The following is a 23,168-nucleotide window of genomic DNA, read 5'->3' as shown; positions in this document are numbered from 1 at the left end:
TGGAAATGAAATGTCAAAATGTGGTCTTGAAAGCTATATGATTGATTTCTGGGAATCTAAAAATCCAGATACATATGTAGTTTTATACATAATCCAAGAAAAACCTAATTAGGTCTTACCTAATATATAATCTCAGGATGATCTTTGGATACATAAAGCAGAAAGTAGATTGTAAAAGTGTTGAAGGTGTTTTGAAAGGTACACACAAAACCTATTGTAAAGTCTCAGAGACTTATTAGTTCAAGATATTTAAGGAAACAAACAAACAAAAAATAATGTCCGATTATAAGTTACTGCTATAGCAGTCAAGGAGATATCTAAGTGGCCATACACAGCTAATATTACATTACAAAATTAATTAAGGAAAACCATAAACAGTTGTTACCAAAATGAGCACAATAATCCCTGAGAAGCAGAAGAAATCTAATTTCCAGAGTTGCTGCATTATACTATTTTAAATATCTGGTTACCAACAAAGAAAAATTACAAGACATGCAAAGAAATTGTAAAGTGAGAAAACATCAATAGAAGCTCCTCCTGAAGGGTGTCCGGGCAGCTTAGTTGGTTAAGCATCTATTTTTGGCTCAGGTCATGACCTCACGGTCCTGGGATCAAGCCCGGTGCCTGGCTTCCTGCCTGGTAGGTAGTCAGCTTCTCCCTCTTCCTCTGTCTGCTTCGTTCCTGTTCCTGCTCACTCTCTCCCTCTCCCAAATAAATAAATAAAAATCCTAAAAAAAAAAAAAAAAAAGAAAAGAAAGAAATTTTTCATGAATATGCCCAGAAATTGACTTACTAGATAAAGACTTTAAGTCAGCTATTTCAAAATATGTTCAAAGAACTAAAGAAAATCATGCCTAAAGAATTAAATTATGAGTATAATGTCTAAAGAAATAGAAAATGCCAGTAAAGAGAGAAAGGTGCAGAAAAATATTTGACAGGATAATGGCCATAAATTTCTCAGGGTGTTTTTTTGTTTGTTTGTTTTGTTTTTTTAAGATTTTATTTATTTATTTGACAGGGAGATACACAGCAAGAGAAGGTACACCAATAGGGGGAGTAGGTGAGGGAGAAGCAGGCTTCCCAATGAACAGGCAGCCTGATGAGGAGCTTGACCCCAGGACCCTGGGATCATGACATGAGCTGAAGGTAGATGCTTAATGACTGAGCCACATAAGCACCCCAATTTTTCAGTTTTGATGAAAACCTTTAATTGGCATATATGACAAGTTCAACAGATTCCAGATAGCACAAAACTGAAGATATTCATACCTAGATACATCATTGTTGAACTTTCTAAACCCAGAAACAGAGAAACTTGGAACAGTAGCATTGAAAGTATGGAAAGGAAAGAAAAATATTAACTAAGAATTCCATGCTGGGAAAACAAAATAAAACAAAACAAAATGAAACAAACAAACAAACTAACAAAAAACTATCCTTCAGCAATGAAAAATAGTTCTTTCCACATCTCAGAAGATGAACAGATGCACTTTTCCATATCTTCTCACAAAATGTAACTAAACACCAAGAATGTTATATCTATCATCTATCTAATAAAGGTGAAAGTAGATGAGCTTGTAATTCTATTAGTAAGGAACAAGTATGTTGAGTTTTTATATTTCTTTTTGCCTCATATATGTCACACATGCAGCTGAAATATATAACAAAATGAAAATGTTTATGGCTGCACAAAACAAACAAACAAAAAAACACCTGTGAAACATTTTCTTTCTAGCCAGATGACCAAGAAGCTGGGTAATCTGACAAGGCAAAACACTTTTAGACAATAATCATGCTAACCAAACACCACAAAAAATAATGTCCCTACCTTCATCCACATCAACAAAACCTTAATGGGAAGCCTGGACTTCCACACAAATGAGTCAAAAATGAGGCTCTCCAGAACCTCACCAGAGTGCTGTCAGAGAGGCCAAAGTAGGAAGGGTGGATATCCTGTTTTGCCTGTGGTAACAAAATTTCCACCCATCATGATTCTATAGAAACTACAAGGGAAACCTGAAGTTCTCCTGGTACCAAGCAATAAGGAGGCACTCCTATTCTAACCCCTGTAGTGCTCACAAAGGAGATCTTGTAGAGAGTCTGCACTTTCACCATTGCCTAGGAGTCATGACCCCTACCACTGTGTTAGTAAGGATCTTGTGGGGATCTGGAACTTCCATCTCTACCCAGATGCTCTACTCACTCAAGCATCGATAGAGAGTGAATCAAAAACCTTTAGCTGGATGTTATAAGAGAGTGACCTTTCTACCCTCCATTGTAGCAAGGTAAGAGAAAGTCATTTAAAACAAATTTTAAAAGTTCAAATGATAACAGTAACACAATATGAAAACATCCTGATTTCAGTTGAAAATCAATTTTCAAAATAAGGTCCTAGAAAATCACAAACTGATGGAAAAATAACCAGATACCAACATAGACATAAGAAAGAAGTTTAAAGTACTTGACAAAAGATTTTAGAATGACCAAGATAACAGCTGAGTAAATATGAATACATTTAAAACAAATTAAAAATATTAAATTTCAGGAAAGAAATTGAAATTTTTAAAAAAGATTTTACAGAAAGAGAGAGGGAGATGGATCACAAGCAGGCAGGCAGAGAGAGAGGGAAGCAGGTTCCCTACTGAGTAGAGAGCCCGATTCGGAGCTCCATCCCAGGACCTTGCGATCATGACCTGAGCTGAAGGCAGAGGCTTAATTCTCTGAGTCACCCAGGTTCCCCAAGAAATTGAAATTTTAAAGGATGTAAAGGAAAAGGTAAACTAAATTAAGGCACATTTTCCTGAATAATCATTAGACCAGTAAAGAGCTGGAAGGAGAATTGGAAAATATTTTCAAGTGATTGAAACAAACATACACCATACCAAAAACTAGACAATTTAGTGTATGGAGGACAATTTAGAGCTGTAAACAATAGTAATAAAAAAGAAAAATCTCAATTCAAAAGACTTTACCCTAACTTTTACCATTAATAAAGTAGAAAAAGAACAAACTCAATACTGTACAAGTAGAAGGAAGGACATAACAAAGGAAAAAGCAGAAATAAATGGAATAGAAAGTAAAATATATGAATAAATAAAGCCAAAACAACCAAAAGTTGGCTCTATAGAAAGATAAACAATTAACTAGTTAAAGAGTTACCTCAAAAAAAGTGAAAAACCACTCAAAATCAGAGTATCAAGGATAGAGGGAATGCTACTATTGACTAAAAGGTAGTAAAAGATAAAGATAATTATAAGGAAATACTATGAACAATTGTATGCCAGTGAGATACTTAGATAAAATAAACTGCGATAGATCTGTAATGGATAGAGAGATTGAACCAGTAATCACAAAACATCCGACAATAAAAACCTTGGTCCAGATGGCTTCCCTGTTTATTTCTACCAAATACTTAAAGTATTAACATAAATGTTTTACAAACTCCTCTAAATGTCAAAATGATGAGGATATTTATTAACTTATTCTATGAAGCCATTATTATTCTAATATCAAAATCAGATGTCACAAGAAAAATAAACCACAGTCAGATGTCTATTATGAATGTAAATGTAAAAGTAAAAAAAAATGTAATCAACAATATATAGAGAGCCTTACTTACTATGAACAAAGCAGATTTATGCTATACTGGTTTGGTACAGGTTTGCTTTCAGTGGAGATGAAATGTTCTATAGGTGAAGGAGATGATGTCACATCTGTTTGAATATACTGAAAAACCACTATGCACTTTTTAAAGAAGGTGAATTTTATGGTGTATGAATTATATTTCACAAAACTCTTTTAAAAGCTAATACTAATCCTACACAATTTTCTTCAAAACACTGAAAGAGAGTAATATATCCTAACTCACATTATAAAGCATGGATTACCTAGGTCCAAAATCAGATTACCTAGGTCCAAAATCAGCAAAACAAACAAACAAAACCTAAAAAAGCACAAATTTACAATACAATATTCCTCCAGAATATAGATGCAAAAATCCTCAATCATTTAAACTATGCAATATGTATAAACAGTAATATATAATGACAAAATGGGATTTATTCTAAAAATACAAGCCTGGATCATTGAAAAGTAATCTATTTAGGGGTGCTTGACTGGCTCTGTAGATGGAGTGTGTGCCTCTTGATCTCTTGATTTTTATACCCATGTTGGGTGTAAAGATTATTTAAAAATAAAATCTTTTTAAAAAGTGATATATTTTATTAAAGAAAAGAAAAAACAAAATAATAAAAAGCTTAATAGGTGTAGAAAAACATTTGACAAAATTCAGTATCCATTTAACGTTCATAATCAAAACACACACACATATACACACACTCATATACCTTCATGATTTAAAACACAATGATTACAAACTGTTATAAATTTGACCTTTCTGAATAAGATAAAGGGATTTCATTTATTTATTTATTTATTTATTTATTTATTTATTAAGGATTTTATTTATTTATTTGACAGAAAGAGAGATCACAAGTAGGCAGAGTCAGGCAGGGAATGGGTGCAGTGAGCCAGAATCTCCCCTGAGCAGACAAATGAGCAGAGAGCCCGTTGTAGTGTTTGATCCCAGGACCCTGAGATCACGACCTGAGCTAAAGACAGAGGCTCAACCCACTGAGCCACTCAGGCTCCCGATAAAGGGCTTTTAAAAAAACAAATAGTCAAATCCATGCAATACCATATTTAATGATGCATGACCCAATATGTTATTCTGATTTCAGGAGGTAAGCATTTTCTGCCCTCAACATTCCTATTCACTACTGTATTAGAGGTAATAAGTAGTACAGTAAAATATTTTAAAAATGCAATTAAAAATTAAGAATAGAAGGACTGCAGATTATTATTTTCTTTATAGAAATACCAAAAAGCTAATAGATGTAATTAGTGACTTTAGTAGTGTTATAAGATGCATATTACATATATAAAAATACGTTAAATTTCTAAATGATAACAGTGGACATTTGGAAATCAAAATCAAAATAGCATTTTATGCTAGTAACCAATTAAATACTTGTCATAGATTTAGCAAAAAATAGATAATGTCTGCTGAAAACTACAAAATATATTAATAAAAGAAATCCCAAAGACCTAAATAAACAGAAAAGATATGTCCTGGATTGGTAAATATTTTTAAGATGTCAGTTTTTCTGAAAATGCTCCTATTATTTTCAGTGCAATTTCAATCAAAATTGTGGTAGGATAACTGCAGAAATTGTCAAGCTGATTCTAAAATTCTTTTTTTTTTTAAAGATTTTATTTATTTATTTATTTGACAGAGAGAAATCACAAGTAGATGGAGAGGCAGGCAGAGAGAGAGAGAGGGAAGCAGGCTCCTTGCTGAGCAGAGAGCCCGATGCAGGACTCGATCCCAGGACCCTGAGATCATGACCTGAACCGAAGGCAGTGGCTTAACCCACTGAGCCACCCAGGTGCCCTGACTCTAAAATTCTTAATTAAAAAACAAGCAAAACAAAACAAAAACTAGAAAACTACAAGAATTATGAGATAGAATGAGGTTGGAGGACAGACACTATTTGATTTCAGTATATAAAACAGAACTTCACAGTCTGCTTTTGAAAAAAGGTCATGTGTTATTGACTAAATATATAGAGAGAATAGAAAAGAGAGCTTGGAAATAGAGGTATACAAATATAGTTAAGCAATTTTCAAAAGTGATGCCAAGAAATTTTAATTAATCAAAGACTGTCTTTTCAACAAATGGTGGAATAATTGGACATATGTACTTTAAAAACTAACCTTAATTCATGCATTTCATTGTATACAAAAAGTATCTCAAAATGGATCACATTCAAATATAAAACAAGAAAACTATAAAATACATAAAAGGAAACACTGAGAAAAAAATCTTAGAGAGTTCGGATTAGGCAAAACTTCCATGGATATGATGCCAAATTCACACTGAATACATATAAGATTGATAAATTGGATTTAATCAAAATTAAAAACTACTGTTTTACCAATGTTGTTACTAAGAGTGAACACAAGTCATAGACTGCGAGGAAATATTTGATAATCTCACATCTGATAAAATATTGTTACTAGAGAATATTAGTTTACTCTAAAAACACAATGATTGTAAAATTAACATCCAGATTTTAAAAATGAATAAATAATTCAAATAGACACCAGAGGGAGATAAATTAAAAGTACCCTGAAATACCACTACACTACTTGAATGAATAAATCTTTCTGAAAAGCTAACACTTGTTCATGAGGATGCTGAACAACTAGAATTCTCATATTTTCTGAAGGTAATGCAAATTGGTACAACCACTTTGAATATGTTTTTCCAGTTTCTTATAAAGCTAAATATATACTTCCCATATGATTTTGTATTTCTCACCTAGGTATTTGTTCAGTGAAGTAATAACTTCTGCTCATACAATTCTTATATAAAAATGTTTATTACAGCTTTACTTGTATGTTAAACATAGAAGATCACAAATGTCCCTCAAATGGGAAAAGGGCAAATATTGTGCAAATAAATAAATTCTAGGTAGAGGTCTTCTCAGAAGATGGACAAACAGAAAGACCCTAAGATCACTCTGTCCCACCTTTACAAATAGACATTACTCATATCCAAGTAAGTAAACCAGAGAGTCACTCAAAGATTGGCAGAACAAATTCTACAACTAAATGTAAAGAAGCCACTCTGGAGAGATTAGGAAGGGCAGTTGCTGGGAGTTGTCTGTGAAAGGATCTACAGAGAGTAAAGGAAAAGTACCAGGGAGCCCACATGGGGAAAACAAATCTCCATAATGTCTAGCCTTTAAAACCAGAGGGACTGAATTCCATGAGTTATATAACAGGAGGGCCTTGTAGTCTGGAGATGTAAAAGTCAGCCGATGCACCACTGGAAGCCTGGAAGCCTGGAAGAAAGCAACAGTTCACACAATGCCTGAGGCAAACAGAAGGGACATCTATTTATACTGATTTCTGAGCAAATTGGGGGACTTCTCAGGGAAAAAAAAAAAGACAGTCACCATTTTCCTTCTTTATCCCCAAAATAAACACAGAACTGCACAGATATTTACTACCTAATCTGCTAGCAGTGCATGCTGCTCATGGGTTCTCCCGAAGACTCACCCACTCCAAATCTGCTGACTTTGGCCTTGAGCTCAGCACAAATTTTGTTAACTTGCTATGCTCCCTGCTTAGTCACAGTCTCCCTGTGCCATGTCTATCATGTTTCAGGTTATCTGGCCTAGGACTGGAAGGCTCAGTGCAAATTTTGCTAATGCCATGCATGAGCTCTACCAAGCCACCATACACAATACTACACCTTTGGCTGCTGCTCCAAGCTGCACCTCCAGCAGCTATTCTGCTGTGAGGAATCAAGCCTAAAACTAGAAGTTCAGTGCAGATTTTGCTAATTCTGCTGCACATCCCTGACCTTCTTCCAGTCATGCCCCCTTAAAGCTAGTCTGCCTGGGTTTCACTAGTATTGCAGAGAGCAAGAACAGTCCACAATAAGAAGTCGGTGCAGAGAGTCTGTACTAAATGGGAAAACAACTCAGACACAATAGCAGGATGCAAACAACACACATGGGAGACTCTCCTGAGATAGCAGGTTCTGGTGAATAGGGGACACTGCACTGCAAGGCACTACAGGACCTCTCCTTCATAAAGTCACTACTTTCATGACCAGAAGATGTAGCTGACTTCCCTAACACAGAGAAATAGACACAAAGAGATAGACAAAATGAGGAGGCAGAGGGATATGTTCCAAATTAAAGAACAGGACAAAATCACAGCAGGAGATATAAATGAAGCAGAAACAAGGAGTATGTCTGATAAAGAATATAAAGTAAAGATCATAAAGATATGCACTGGACTTCAGAGAAGGGTTGAGGACATCAGTAGGACCCTTGACAAAGAGATAAAATATAACATATAAAAGACGAAGAACTCAAATGAAATGAAAAATACAATAGATGGATTAAATAGTAGGCTATGGGAAACAGAGGAATGTATTAGTGACCTGGAGAATGAGTAATGGAAGGCAATCAACCTAAACAGATGAAAGACAAACAAATACTTTCTAATGAGAATAGACTTACAGAAATCAGTGATTCCATCAAGCAAAGTAGCATTACATTATAGGGACTCCAGAAGGAGAAGAGAGGAAAAAAGGCAGGGAGCCCGATGAGGGGCTTGATCCCAGGATCCTGGGATCATGACGTGAGCTGAAGGCAGAGGTTCAATGACTCAGCCACCAAGCACCCCTCTTCTTTGAATTCTTGATACACTCACTGTTTAGTAACATTTTTAAAAATTTTTTTAAATTAACATATAATGTATTATTAGCCCCGGGGCAGGTCTGTGAATCACCAGGTTCACAAGAAATAATCACCAAGAAATAATAGCTGAAAAATTCCTGAATCTAAGAGGGAAGCAGAGATCCAGATTCAGAACACACAGATATGCCTCAACAAATTAAAACCAAGAAGTCCACACCAAGACATAGTAATGAAAATAGCAAAAAATAATGATAAAGAATTTTAACATTTGTGAAAAAAAGGAAAACATATATATTCAGAGCAAACCCCATAAGGCTATTAGCTGATATTTTAGCAGAAACTTTGCAGGCCAGAAGAGAATGGCATGATGTATTTAAAGTGCTGAAGGGGAAAAATCTGCAGCCAAGAATACCCTATCCAGTAGGGTTACCAGTCAGAATAGAAGGAAAAATAAAGAGGTTCTCAGGAAAACGGTGATTAAAAGAATCCATGACCACTAAACCAACCCTAAAATAACTGTTAAAGGGGGCTCTCTGAGTAGAGTATGACAAATAAGAAGCACTAAAACAAGCAAAACAAGTATATCTCTAAAAATTAGTCAAGAGAAACACACACAGAAAAGGTGTAAAATATATTCAAATAGCTGAAACATGGAGGTCATGTTCAAAATTAAGTGAGCATCATATTAGTCATAATATAGACTGCTATATGCAGATGTTATATATAAAGCAAATGGTAAACACAAATAAAAAACAGTATAGAAATGCAAAAAAAGAGTAGGGAATTCAAATATATCACTAAAGAAAACCACCAAACCATGAAAAAAAGAGGTAAGAATCATAAATAAACTACAAAAAACACAAAAAAATAACAAACAGCAATAAATATGTATTTATCAATAATTACTTTGAATTAAATGGACTAAATACTCCAATCAAAAGACATAGATGAGAGTGGATAAAAGTATATAAAAAGTTAAAAAAAATTAAAACCCATTTATATGTCAACTGCAAGAGACTCATTTCAGACCTAAAGATACCTGCAGATTGAAAGTAAGAGGATGGAGAAATATTTATTTGGAAATTGATGTCAAAAGGAAGCCTGAATAGCAATACTTATTTAAGACAAAGTAAACTTTAAACACAGTTTGTAAAAAGGGACAAAGTAGGACAGTATATAATAATAAAGGAGACAATCCACGAAGAAGATACCAAAATTGTAATTATTTATGTACCCAAATACATAAAAGAGTTAGTAAAAAGCATAAAGGAATTAATCTAAAGTAATACAATAATGGAGGGAGAGTTTAATACCTTATTTGTATTAATGGATAGATCATCCAAACAGAAAATTAACAAGAAGACAGTGGCTTTGAATGACGTACCTGACCAGAAAGACTTAATAGATACATTCAGAACATTCCATCCCAATACAGCAGAGTATGCATTTTTTCCAGTGCACACAGAACATTCTCCAGAATAGATCACATATCAGAATAACCCACAAAAAAGTCTCAATAAAGTAAAAAATATCGAAGTTATACAGCATCTTTTCTGACCACAACACTGGAACTAGAAATCAATCACAAGAAAAAAAAAATCTAGAAAGACCACAAGTACCTGGGCTTAAATAACAGGGACATATGGTGGCCCAGTTGGTTAAATGTCTAACTCTTGACTTCACTCAGATCTTCATCTCAAAGTTGTGAGATTAAGCCCCATATGAGGCTCCATGCGCAGCATGGAGCCTATTGGGTTTCTCTATCTTCTCCCTCTGCTGCTCCTCTCTCTCAAATAAATCTTTAAAAAAATAACATTCTGGGAGGGGGTGATTGGGTTATGGACATTGGAGAAAGTATGTGCTATGGTGAGTGCTGTGAAGTGTGTCAACCTGGTGATTCCCAGACCTGTACCCCTGGGGCTAATAATACATTATATGTTAATTTAAAAAATTAAAAAAATGTTACTAAACAGTGAGTGTATCAAGAATTCAAAGAAGAGGGGTGCTTGGTGGCTGAGTCATTGAACCTCTGCCTTCAGCTCACATCACGATCCCAGGATCCTGGGATCAAGCCCCTCATTGGGCTCCCTGCTCAGCAGGAAGCCTGCTTCTCCCTCTTCCACTCCTTCTGCTTGTGTTGCCTCTCTCACTGTCTTACTCTTTGTCAAACAAATAAATAAAATCTTAAAAAAAAATCCAAAGAAGAAATTAAAAAAAAAAATTGAAACAAATGAAAATAAAAACGCAATAGTCCAAAATCCTTGGGATAGAACAAAAACTGTTTTAAGAAGGGAGTTTATAGAGAGGAGTCAAGATGGCGGAGAAGTAGCAAGCTGAGACTGCTTCAGCTAGCCGGAGATCAGCTAGATAGCTTATCTAAAGATTGCAAACACCTGAAAATCCATCGGCAGATCGAAGAGAAGAAGACCAGCAATTCTGGAAACAGAAAAACAACCACTTTCTGAAAGGTAGGACCAGCGGAGAAGTGAATCCAAAGCGACGGGAAGATAGACCCCGGGGGGAGGGGCCGGCTCCCGGCAAGCGGCGGAGCAACCGCGCACAAAATCAGGACTTTTAAAAGTCTGTTCCGCTGAGGGACATCGCTCCAGAGGCTAAACCGGGGCGAAGCCCACGCGGGGTCAGCGTGGCCACAGGTCCCGCACGGTCACAGAAGGATGGGGGGTGTCTGAGTGTCGCAGAGCTTGCGGGTATTGGAACGGGAAAGCCGGCTACAGAGACAGAGCCGACAGTAAGCTCGCAGCTCCGTGTTACCTTGAACCGGTCGCAGGCTTGGTGAGCTCGGAGCGCGGTCGGAGGTCAGGCAGACGGGAGTAACTGGGCGCTGTTCTCTGAGGGCGCACTGAGGAGTGGGACCCTGGGCTCTCGGCTCCTCCGGGCCGGAGACTAGGAGGCCGCCATTTGTATTCCCCGTCCTCTGGAACTCTACGGAAAGCGCTCAGGGAACAAAAGCTCCTGAAAGCAAACCCGAGCGGATTACTCACCCCGGCCCCGGATAAGGGCGGTGTAATTCCGCCTGGGGCAAACACACTTGAGAATCACTACAACAGGCCCCTCCCCCAGAAGATCAACAAGAAATCCAGCCGAGACCAAGTTCACCTACCAAGGAGTGCGGTTTCAATACCAAGGAGAGCAGCAGAATTCCAGAGGAGGAGAAAGCCAAGCACGGAACTCATGGCTTTTTTCCTGTGATTTTTTTTAGTCTTGCAGTTAATTTAATTTTTTCTTTTTCATTTTTTTTTCTTTTTTTTCTCGCCCTCGGGTAAAATTTTTTTTTAACTGTTACCTTTTTCTTTTTTAACGATTTTTTACTAGTTTATCTAATATATATATATATATTTTTACATTTTTCTTAGGTGTTTTCTTTTTTAAAAAATTCTTTTCTTTTCTTTTCTTTTTTTTTCTCTTTTTTTTTTTTCTTTTTTCTTTCTTCCTTTTTGAACCTCTTTTTATCCCCTTTCTCCCCACTCACGATTTTGGATCTCTTCTAATTTGGTTAAAGCATATTTTCCTGGGGTTGTTGCCACCCTTTTAGTATTTTACTTTCCCCTTCATTTACTCTTATCTGGACAAAATGACAAGACGTAAAAATTCAACACAAAAAATAGAACAAGAGGCAGTACCGAAGGCTAGGGACCTAATCAATACAGAGATCGGTAATATGTCAGATCTAGAGTTCAGAATGACAATTCTCAAGGTTCTAGCCGGGCTCGAAAAAGGCATGGAAGATATTAGAGAAACCCTCTCGAGAGATATAAAAGCCCTTTCTGGAGAAATAAAAGAACTAAAATCTAACCAAGGTGAAATCAAAAAAGCTATTAATGAGGTGCAATCAAAAATGGAGGCTCTAACTGCTAGGATAAATGAGGCAGAAGAAAGAATTAGTGATATAGAAGACCAAATGACAGAGAATAAAGAAGCTGATCAAAAGAGGGACAAACAGCTACTGGACCACGAGGGGAGAATTCGAGAGATAAGTGACACCATAAGACGAAACAACATTAGAATAATTGGGATTCCAGAAGAAGAAGGAAGTGAGAGGGGAGCAGAAGGTATACTGGAGAGAATTATTGGGGAGAATTTCCCCAATATGGCAAAGGGAACGAGCATCAAAATTCAGGAGGTTCAGAGAATGCCCCTCAAAATCAATAAGAATAGGCCCACACCCCGTCACCTAATAGTAAAATTTACAAGTCTCAATGACAAAGAGAAAATCCTGAAAGCAGCCCGGGAAAAGAAGTCTGTAACATACAATGGTAAAAATATTAGATTGGCAGCTGACTTATCCACAGAGACCTGGCAGGCCAGAAAGAGCTGGCATGATATTTTCAGAGCACTAAACGAGAAAAACATGCAGCCAAGAATACTATATCCAGCTAGGCTATCATTGAAAATAGAAGGAGAGATTAAAAGCTTCCAGGACAAACAACAACTGAAAGAATTTGCAAATACCAAACCAGCTCTACAGGAAATATTGAAAGGAGTCCTCTAAGCAAAGAGAGAGCCTACAAGTGGTAGATCAGAAAGGAACAGAGACCATATACAGTAACAGTCACCTTACAAGCAATACAATGGCACTAAATTCATATCTCTCAATAGTTACCCTGAATGTGAATGGGCTAAATGCCCCTGTCAAAAGACACAGGCTATCAGAATGGATAAAAAAACAAAACCCATTTATATGTTGCCTCCAAGAAACACATTTTAAGCCCGAAGACACCTCTAGATTTAAAGTGAGGGGGTGGAAAAGAATTTACCATGCTAATGGACATCAGAAGAAAGCAGGAGTGGCAATCCTTATATCAGATCAATTAGATTTTAAGCCAAAGACTATAATAAGAGATGAGGAAGGACACTATATCATACTCAAAGGGTCTGTGCAACAAGAAGATTTAACAATTTTAAATATCTATGCCCCCAATGTGGGAGCAGCCAACTATATAAACCAATTAATAACAAAATCAAAGAAACACATTGACAATACCACAATAATAGTAGGGGACTTTAACACTCCCCTCACTGAAATGGACAGGTCATCCAAGCAAAAGATCAGCAAGGAAATAAAGGCCTTAAATGACACACTGGACCAGATGGACATCACAGATATATTCAGAATATTTCATCCCAAAGCAACAGAATACACATTCTTCTCTAGTGCACATGGAACATTCTCCAGAATAGATCACATCCTCGGTCCTAAATCAGGACTCAACCGGTATCAAAAGATTGGGATCATTCCCTGCATATTTTCAGACCACAATGCTAGAACTCAACCACAAAAGGAAGTTTGGAAAGAACCCAAATACATGGAGACTAAACAGTATCCTTCTAAAGAATGAATGGGTCAACCGGGAAATTAAAGAAGAATTGAAAAAAATCATGGAAACAAATGATAATGAAAATACAACGGTTCAAAATCTGTGGGACACAACAAAGGCAGTCCTGAGAGGAAAATATATAGCGGTACAAGCCTTTCTCAAGAAACAAGAAAGGTCTCAGGTACACAACCTAACCCTACACCTAAAGGAGCTGGAGAAAGAACAAGAAAGAAACCCTAAGCCCAGCAGGAAAAGAGAAATCACAAAGATCAGAGCAGAAATCAATGAAATAGAAACCAAAAAAAACAATAGAACAACTCAACGAAACTAGGAGCTGGTTCTTTGAAAGAATTAATAAAATTGATAAACCCCTGGCCCGACTTATCAAAAAGAAAAGAGAAAAAACCCAAATAAATAAAATCATGAATGAAAGAGGAGAGATCACAACTAACACCAAAGAAATACAAAATATTATAAGAACATACTATGAGCAACTCTACGGCAATAAATTTGACAATCTGGAAGAAATGGATGCATTCCTAGAAACATATAAACTATCACAACTGAACCAGGAAGAAATAGAAAGCCTGAACAGACCCATAACCAGTAAGGAGATTGAAACAGTCATTAAAAATCTCCAAACAAACAAAAGCCCAGGGCCAGACGGCTTCCCGGGGGAATTCTACCAAACATTTAAAGAAGAACTAATTCCTATTCTCCTGAAACTGTTCCAAAAATTAGAAATGGAAGGAAAACTTCCAAACTCATTTTATGAGGCCAGCATCACCTTGATCCCAAAACCAGACAAGGATCCCATCAAAAAAGAGAGCTATAGACCAATATCCTTGATTAACACAGATGCGAAAATACTCAACAAAATACTAGCCAATAGGATTCAACAGTACATTAAAAAGATTATTCACCACGACCAAGTGGGATTTATTCCAGGGCTGCAAGGTTGGTTCAACATCCGCAAATCAGTCAATGTGATACAACACATCAATAAAAGAAAGAACAAGAACCATATGATACTCTCAATAGATGCCGAAAAAGCATTTGACAAAGTACAACATCCCTTCCTGATCAAACTCTTCAAAGTGTAGGGATAGAGGGCACATACCTCAATATCATCAAAGCCATCTATGAAAAACCCACCGCAAATATCATTCTCAATGGAGAAAAACTGAAAGCTTTTCCGCTAATGTCAGGAACACGGCAGGGATGTTCATTATCACCACTGCTATTCAACATCGTACTAGAGGTCCTAGCCTCAGCAATCAGACAACAAAAGGAAATTAAAGGCATCCAAATCGGCAAAGAAGAAGTCAAATTATCACTCTTCGCAGATGATATGATACTATATGTGGAAAACCCAAAAGACTCCACTCCAAAACTGCTAGAACTTATACAGGAATTCAGTAAAGTGTCAGGATATAAAATCAATGCACAGAAATCAGTTGCATTTCTCTACACCAACAGCAAGACAGAAGAAAGAGATATTAAGGAGTCAATCCCATTTACAATTGCATCCAAAACCATAAGATACCTAGGAATAAACCTAACCAAAGAGACACAGAATGTATACTCAGAAAACTATAAAGTACTCATGAAAGAAATTGAGGAAGACACAAAGAAATGGAAAAATGTTCCATGCTCCTGGATTGGAAGAATAAATATTGTGAAAATGTCTATGCTACCTAAAACAATCTACACATTTAATGCAATTCCTATCAAAGTACCATCCATCTTTTTCAAAGAAATGGAACAAATAATTCTAAAATTTATATGGAACCAGAAAAGACCTCGAATAGCCAAGGGGATATTGAAAAAGAAAGCCAACGTTGGTGGCATCACAATTCCGGACTTCAAGCTCTATTACAAAGCTGTCATCATCAAGACAGCATGGTACTGGCACAAAAACAGACACATAGATCAATGGAACAGAATAGAGAGCCCAGAAATAGACCCTCAAATCTATGGTCAACTAATCTTCGACAAAGCAGGAAAGAATGTCCAATGGAAAAAAGACAGCCTTTTCAATAAATGGTGCTGGGAAAATTGGACAGCCACATGCAGAAAAATGAAATTGGACCATTTTCTTACACCACACACAAAAATAGACTCAAAATGGATGAAGGACCTCAATGTACGAAAGGAATCCATCAAAATCCTTGAGGAGAACACGGGCAGCAACCTCTTCGACCTCTGCCGCAGCAACATCTTCCTAGGAACAACACAAAAGGCAAGGGAAGCAAGGGAAAAAATGAACTACTGGGATTTCATCAAGATCAAAAGCTTTGCACAGCAAAGGAAACAGTTAACAAAATCAAAAGACAACTGACAGAATGGGAGAAGATATTTGCAAACGACATATCAGATAAAGGACTAGTGTCCAGAATCTATAAAGAACTTAGCAAACTCAACACCCAAAGAACAAATAATCCAATCAAGAAATGGGCAGAAGACATGAACAGACATTTCTGCAAAGAAGACATCCAGATGGCCAACAGACACATGAAAAAGTGCTCCATATCACTCGGCATCAGGGAAATACAAATCAAAACCACAATGAGATATCACCTCACACCAGTCAGAATGGCTAAAATCAACAAGTCAGGAAATGACAGATGCTGGCGAGGATGCGGAGAAAGGGGAACCCTCCTACACTGTTGGTGGGAATGCAAGCTGGTGCAGCCACTCTGGAAAACAGCATGGAGGTTCCTCAAAATGTTGAAAATAGAACTGCCCTATGACCCAGCAATTGCACTATTGGGTATTTACCCTCAAGATACAAATGTAGTGATCCAAAGGGACACATGCACCCGAATGTTTATAGCAGCAATGTCCACAATAGCCAAACTATGGAAAGAACCTAGATGTCCATCAACAGATGAATGGATTAAGAAGATGTGGTATATATACACAATGGAATACTATGCAGCCATCAAAAGAAATGAAATCTTGCCATTTGCAACAACATGGATGGAACTAGAGCGTATCATGCTTAGCGAAATAAGTCAAGCAGAGAAAGACAACTATCATATGATCTCCCTGATATGAGGAAGTGGTGATGCAACATGGAGGCTTAAGTGGGTAGAAGAATAAATGAAACAAGATGGGATTGGGAGGGAGACAAACCATAAGTGACTCTTAATCTCACAAAACAAACTGAGGTTTGCCGGGGGGAGGGGGTTTGGGAGAAGGGGGTGGGATTATGGACATTGGGGAGGGTATGTGATTTGGTGAGTGCTGTGAAGTGTGTAAACCTGGTGATTCACAGACCTGTACCCCTGGGGATAAAAATATATGTTTATAAAAAATAAAAAATTAAAAAAAAACAAAAAAGAAAAGAAAGAAGGGAGTTTATAACAAATACAGGCTTAACTCAAGAAGCAAGAAAAAGATCAAATCAACAACCTAACTTTACACCTATAGGAGCTAGAAAAAGAGGAAAAACAAACAAAACCTAAAACCAGCAAAAGGAAAAAAATCATAAAGATTAGAACAGAAATAAATGAGATAAAAAGTTAAAAAAATAGAACAGATTAATAAAACCAGAAGGTGTTTCTTTTAAAAGATCAATAACATTGATAAACTTCTAGCCAGATTCATCAAAAAGATGAAGTACACAAATGAACAGAATACAACAGAAAAAGGAGAAATAATAACTAAAACCACAGAAATACAATCATAAGAGAATAATATGAAAAACTATATGCCAACATATTAGACAACCTAGAAGAAAAGGATAATTTCCTAGAAACATATAGCCTGTCAAAACTAAATAGGAAGAAATAGAAAAACTGAAAAGACCAATTATCATCAAGGATATTGAACCAGTAATAAAAATTTGCCCCAAAACAAAAGCCCAGGAACTTATGGCTTCACAGGCAAACTCTACCTAACAGTTAAGGAAGAGTTAATGCCTATTCTTCTCAAGTAATAAGTAATATAATAAAATATATATAATAATATAATAAAAAATAAAAGAAGGAAAACTTCCAAATTCATTCTGTATGGTCAGTACCACCCTGATATCAAAACAAGGAAAAGAACATCGCAAAGAAAACTATAGGCCAGTTTCCCTGATGAACAGAGATGCAAAAATTCTTAACAAAATACTAGATGACTGAATTCAACGGTACACTGAAGAAATAATTCACCAAAATCAAATGGGATTTGTTCCCGAGGAGGAAAGATGATTCAATATTTGCAAATCAAGACTCTGATAAGTAAAAGGAGAAAAACCCTATGGTCATTTCAATTGATGAAGAAGCAGCATTTCACTAAATACAATATCAATTCATGATAAAAGCCCTCAATAAAGTATGATTAGAAGGAACATACCTCAACACAATAAACCCCACATATGAAAAATGCAGACTTACATCATCCTCTATTTGGAAACACTGAGTTTCCCACTACCGTCGGGGATAACAAGGATGGCTTCTCTCCTCACTTTTATTCAGCACAGCACTGGGAAATCCTAGTTGCAACAATTAGACAACATCAGAAAATAAAAGGGATCAGAATTGGTAAGGAAAGAGTTAGACTTTCACTCTTTGTAGATAACATGATATTCTATATAGGAAACCCAAAAAGAATGCACCAAAAAACTGCTAAAACTGATAAAGGAAGTTTGTAAAGGTATAGGTTAGAAAAGTTAATGTATAGAAATCTGTAGCATTTATATATATGAACAATGAAGCAGCAGTAAGTGAAATTAAGAAAACAGTCCATTTACAATTACACCCCAGAATAATAATACCTGGGAATAAATACAGAGGTGAGAAATCTCTACTCTAAAAACTAGAAAATACTGAACACAGCACAAAGAAATGAAAAGACATTCCAAACTCATGGATTAGAAGAACAAATATTGTTGAAATATTTATACTACCCAAAGCAATCTACACATTTAAGGCAATCCCTAACAAAATACCAACAGCATTTGCATAAAACTGGAACAAACTACCTTAAAAATTATATGGAACCACAAAAGAGCCTGAATAGTCAAAACAATTTTGAAAAAGAAAAGAAAGCCTGAAGATATCATAATTTCAGACTTCAAGTTATATTACAAAGCTGTAATGATCAAAACTGTATAGCACTTGCACAATAGTAGGCACATGGATCAAAGGAATAGAATATAAAACCCAGAAATGAACCCACAAATATGGTGAATTAGTCTTCACCAAAGCAGGACAGAATGACAAAAAAAGATAGTCTTTTCAACAAACGGTGTTGGGAAAACTGTTCAGGTATGTGGGAAAAAATAAAACTGGAACACTTTCATACATCACACACAAAAATTAACCGAAAATGAATTAAAGACCTAATAGTGAGACTTGAAATCATAAAATCCTAGAGGAGATAGTAATTTCTCTATCATCAGATGTAGCAACATTTTTCTAGATCTATCTTATAAGGCAAGGGAAATAAATATAAACTCTTGGGACTGCATCAAAATAAAAAGCTTCTGCACAACAAAGGAAACAATTAAGAAATCTCAAAAGAAAACTAGAGAATGGAGGAAGATATTTGCAAATGACATATTGGATAAAGAGTTAGTATCTTAAATATAAAAGGAAATTAGATAACTCAAAATTTGAAAATTTGAAAAAACAAATAATCCAACTAAAAATGGGCCAAAACACATGAACAGATATTTCTCTAAAGACATATAGATGGTCAACAGACACAAAAATTGTTTGACATCACTCATCATGAGGGAAATGCAAATTTAAAATACAATGAGATATCACCTCACACCTGTCAAAATAGCTAAAAGGAGAAAGGGGAACCCTCTTTTGATGATGGGAATGCAAATTGGTGCAGCCACTTTGAAAAAATGGTTCCTCAGAAAGTTAAAAATAAGACTACCCTACTATGTGTAATTGCCCTATGTGGTATTCATCCACAAAATACAAAAACTCTAATACAAAGGTATATATATATTTTTATAGCAGCATTATTTACAGTAGCCAAATTACCAAAGCAGTCTTAAATATCCACTGATAGATAAATGGATATTTACATTTAATGTAAATAAATATTTACATTTAATAATATAATTTACATTTACATTTAATAAAAATAAATATTTACATTTAATATTCTACTGTATATGTGTACAGTGGAATATTATTTGGTCCTAAAAAAGAATGAAATATTGTCATTTGTAATGACATGGATGGAAACAGATTATAGGGGCGCCTGGGTGGCTCAGTGGGTTAAAACCTCTGCCTTTGGCTCAGGTCATGATCCCAGGGTCCTGGGATCGAGCCCCACATTGGGCTCTCTGTTTAGCCAGGAGCCTGCTTCCTCCTCTCTCTCTCTGCCTGCCTCTCTGCCTACTTGTGATCTCTCTCTGCCTGCCTCTCTGCCTACTACCTGTCAAATAAATAAATAAATAAAATTTTAAAAAGGGGAAAAAAAAGAGATTATAATCCTAAGCGAAAGAAACCAGTCAGAGAAAGACAAATACCATATAGTTTCACTCATATATAGAAATTAAGAAACAAAATAAGCAAAGGGAAATAGAGAGAGAGAGAAACAAAGAAATAGACTCTTAACTATAGAAAGCAAACTGATGGGTGCCTGGCCAGGTCAGATGTTTAAGCACATAACTTTGGCTCAGGTCGTGATCCCAGGATCCTGGGATTGAGTCCCATGTCGGGCTTCCCATTTGTCAGGTCCCCATTCAGTGGGGAATCTGTTTCTCCCTCTCCCATTATTGTACTTTCACACTCCTCTCTCTCTCAAATAAATACATAAAATATTTTTTAAAATCAAATACTAAAAAAAAAGCAAAAACAAACTGATGATTACCAGAAAGGAGGTATGTGGGCTATAGTAAAATAGGTGATGTGGAGGGGCACCTGTGTGGCTCAGTTGGTTGAGCAACTGCCTTCGGCTGAGGTCATGATACTGGACTTCCAGGATCGAGTCCCACATCGTGCTCCCAGTTCCTTGGGGAGTCTGCTTCTCCCTCTGACCTCCTCCTTTCTCATGCTCTCTTTCACTCATTCTCCCTCAAATAAATAAATAAAATCTTTAAAAAAAATAGGTGATGTGGATTAAGGAGTGCATTTGTCATGATGAATAGTATATAGAAGTGTTAAGTATACTACATTGTACACCTGAAACTAATATAACACTATGTTGACTATACTGGAATTAAAATAAAATTGAAAGAAAAAATACAGTCTAATTAATAATACAAAGGAACAAATTAACAATACACAAAACATCAATGAATCACAAATGTCTTATTCTTAGTAAAGGAAGCCAGACTGAAAGAATCCCAAGTGAATGATCCTTCTGTATGACATTCTTGAAAAGATAAAACTAGAGAAATAGAATAAAGACCAGTGAATAGCAGGGTCTGGAGTGGGATAAGTGCTTGTCTACAAAGGGGAAAATTACATTTATTAAGGTTATGATATTTTAATATTAACTTATACACATTAGAATATAACATATATTCTATATATACATATACATATAGCCTATGTATATTACATGTGAATCAAATTTCTATCTTTATATAATACAGAGAAATTAAATTATATGTAATGTGTAGTTTAAATAAGTTGTATATGTAACACATATGAAAAAATATATCTTAGAAATTGATAAAAATTGGGCAATTACCTAAAATTAGAGCACCTAGAGTTATTTTAATTTTGGTAAATTTTCTTCCATTTTAAGTATCCATATGTATATATTTGTGTATAGTTATTTACATTCATGATTTTGATAGTCTGTATAATTTATTTTCAGTTAAAATATAATAATGATTAGTTCAAATGCCTCAGTCAAATCTTTGCATATTATTTCATTAAATACTGATACTACTAATACAACACTAACACCAATAAAGACCAATAGCTATGTTTAGTTTTCACAATAACCTCAGAAACATGCTGTTACTGTTTTAAGTTTTATTATTATAAGCCTTAGGTTAAGTACACTCTCAGAAATTAGGGAGGAGAAACAGCTGAACATAGCATAAAAGCTATTTGAAAAAAAAATCACTTATATGGGACCTTTATAAATTTACTTCTCCAAATGTAATAATGCTTTTGATTTTCTCAGATCATCAAAATTCCCTTTGTCACATAATACTTTTAATTTTAAGTGACAGAATTTTATTTCATATCTTGTGTTTTTTTTTTTAAATATGGAACACTTTACGAATTTGCATGTCATCCTTATGCAGGGGCCATGCTAATCTTCTCTCTATCGTTCCAATTTTAGTATATATGCTGCCGAAGCAAGCACTCATATCTTATGTTTTATTTATGTATTTGCATGGTTTTATTTTTAAATTTCATATGCTTAACCTAAAAATAGATGCAACAGACTTTATGGAAAACAGATTTTGCTCTTACTGTTTCCCAAATATTTATTTATGCAAATTAATTTTAAGAATAAGTTTCCCCTCCCAAAAAAAACAATAAGTTTCCTCATTATTTTTCTGATTTATTATACTTAGAGTTATTATACATTACAAATTATTTTTCACATACAAAAACCAGATATTTCTAAGCTTTATTATTTCATGTTGCAGGTGTGTTTCAATTATTATAACTTAAAACATAGTTTTTGTGCATTTAAAATATGTGAGAATAGATCTCATGCTGCATTTGTTAACACAGTACAATAAAACAACACAACACAAAACAAAAACATATATCTGCATATTTGTAACACTGAACTCCTTCACTTATTCTCTTCTCTCTATTTGAAAGGCTATCATTTTTCATTTTCACCTAACTTTAAAGTTGTTTTCTAAAATTATTTTGAAATGGGAAAATATACTTAAAAATTGAACTTTTCAACAAATATGCATTAGGCCACTAGACAATAATTAACATATTTGAACCACAGTTAAAAAGCTATTAGTCTAGAACTTCATATGAAGCCAAATTGAGCTTTAGTTTTACAGTTAAACTTACCAACCATGGAAGAAATCCCTGCCTTATTTATTCAAAAAATGTGAACTAGCTGGCTTTTAACCTTTCTTTCAGAATCAAATGAAATATATGGGAAGCACTTAGCACAGTTTTTGGTCCTGTTTAAATGGTAATTATTCTTATTATCAGTAATTTATGTATGCTAACTATATCTACCAATATAAAAACCCCCTTATATAAAAAGTTCTCCAAGGATGGCATAAATAAGCATTTCAGATTGCTATAGCTATCAATGAAATACATTCTGTCATTTCTGTATGTATAAGTACATAAATGTATATGTTAATTTCATCCAATAAATTATAAATTATACTCAGTATGTGTATTACATATAAAGATTGAACTGTAGCTTCTCAAAGGCTCCATCATAAAGTGCCTCAATTTTCATAATACATAATGGATAGTACAGGTAATTCATATAGATTATAATGGAAGACTTGGGTGTATTACCCCAGGAAAGTAAGGGAAAAAGAAAATTGTTGCTATTCCCTTATAACAACAACCATTGATATTTTTTTTAATAAACATTGCTCATCCTTTTAGTAGAAAAATATTCTTGTAGATAGTCTATG

At 35.2% G+C, this 23,168-nt stretch overlaps 1 non-coding gene across 1 annotated transcript; it reads right to left on the bottom strand.

The window, feature by feature from the left end:
• Nucleotides 1-21,794: 21,794 nt before the first annotated feature.
• On the bottom strand, nt 21,795-21,901 carry LOC123389101. The gene has a single exon (XR_006603639.1). It is a non-coding gene; the product is annotated as a U6 spliceosomal RNA (small nuclear RNA).
• Between the last annotated feature and the right edge of the window lie 1,267 nt (nt 21,902-23,168).

The sequence above is a fragment of the Mustela putorius genome, unplaced genomic scaffold (assembly GCF_011764305.1).
Source record: "Mustela putorius furo isolate JIRA1106 unplaced genomic scaffold, ASM1176430v1.1 tig00003944_pilon_pilon_pilon, whole genome shotgun sequence".
Classification (NCBI taxonomy): domain Eukaryota; kingdom Metazoa; phylum Chordata; class Mammalia; order Carnivora; family Mustelidae; genus Mustela; species Mustela putorius.
This window is presented reverse-complemented; position numbering and strand designations above follow the sequence as displayed.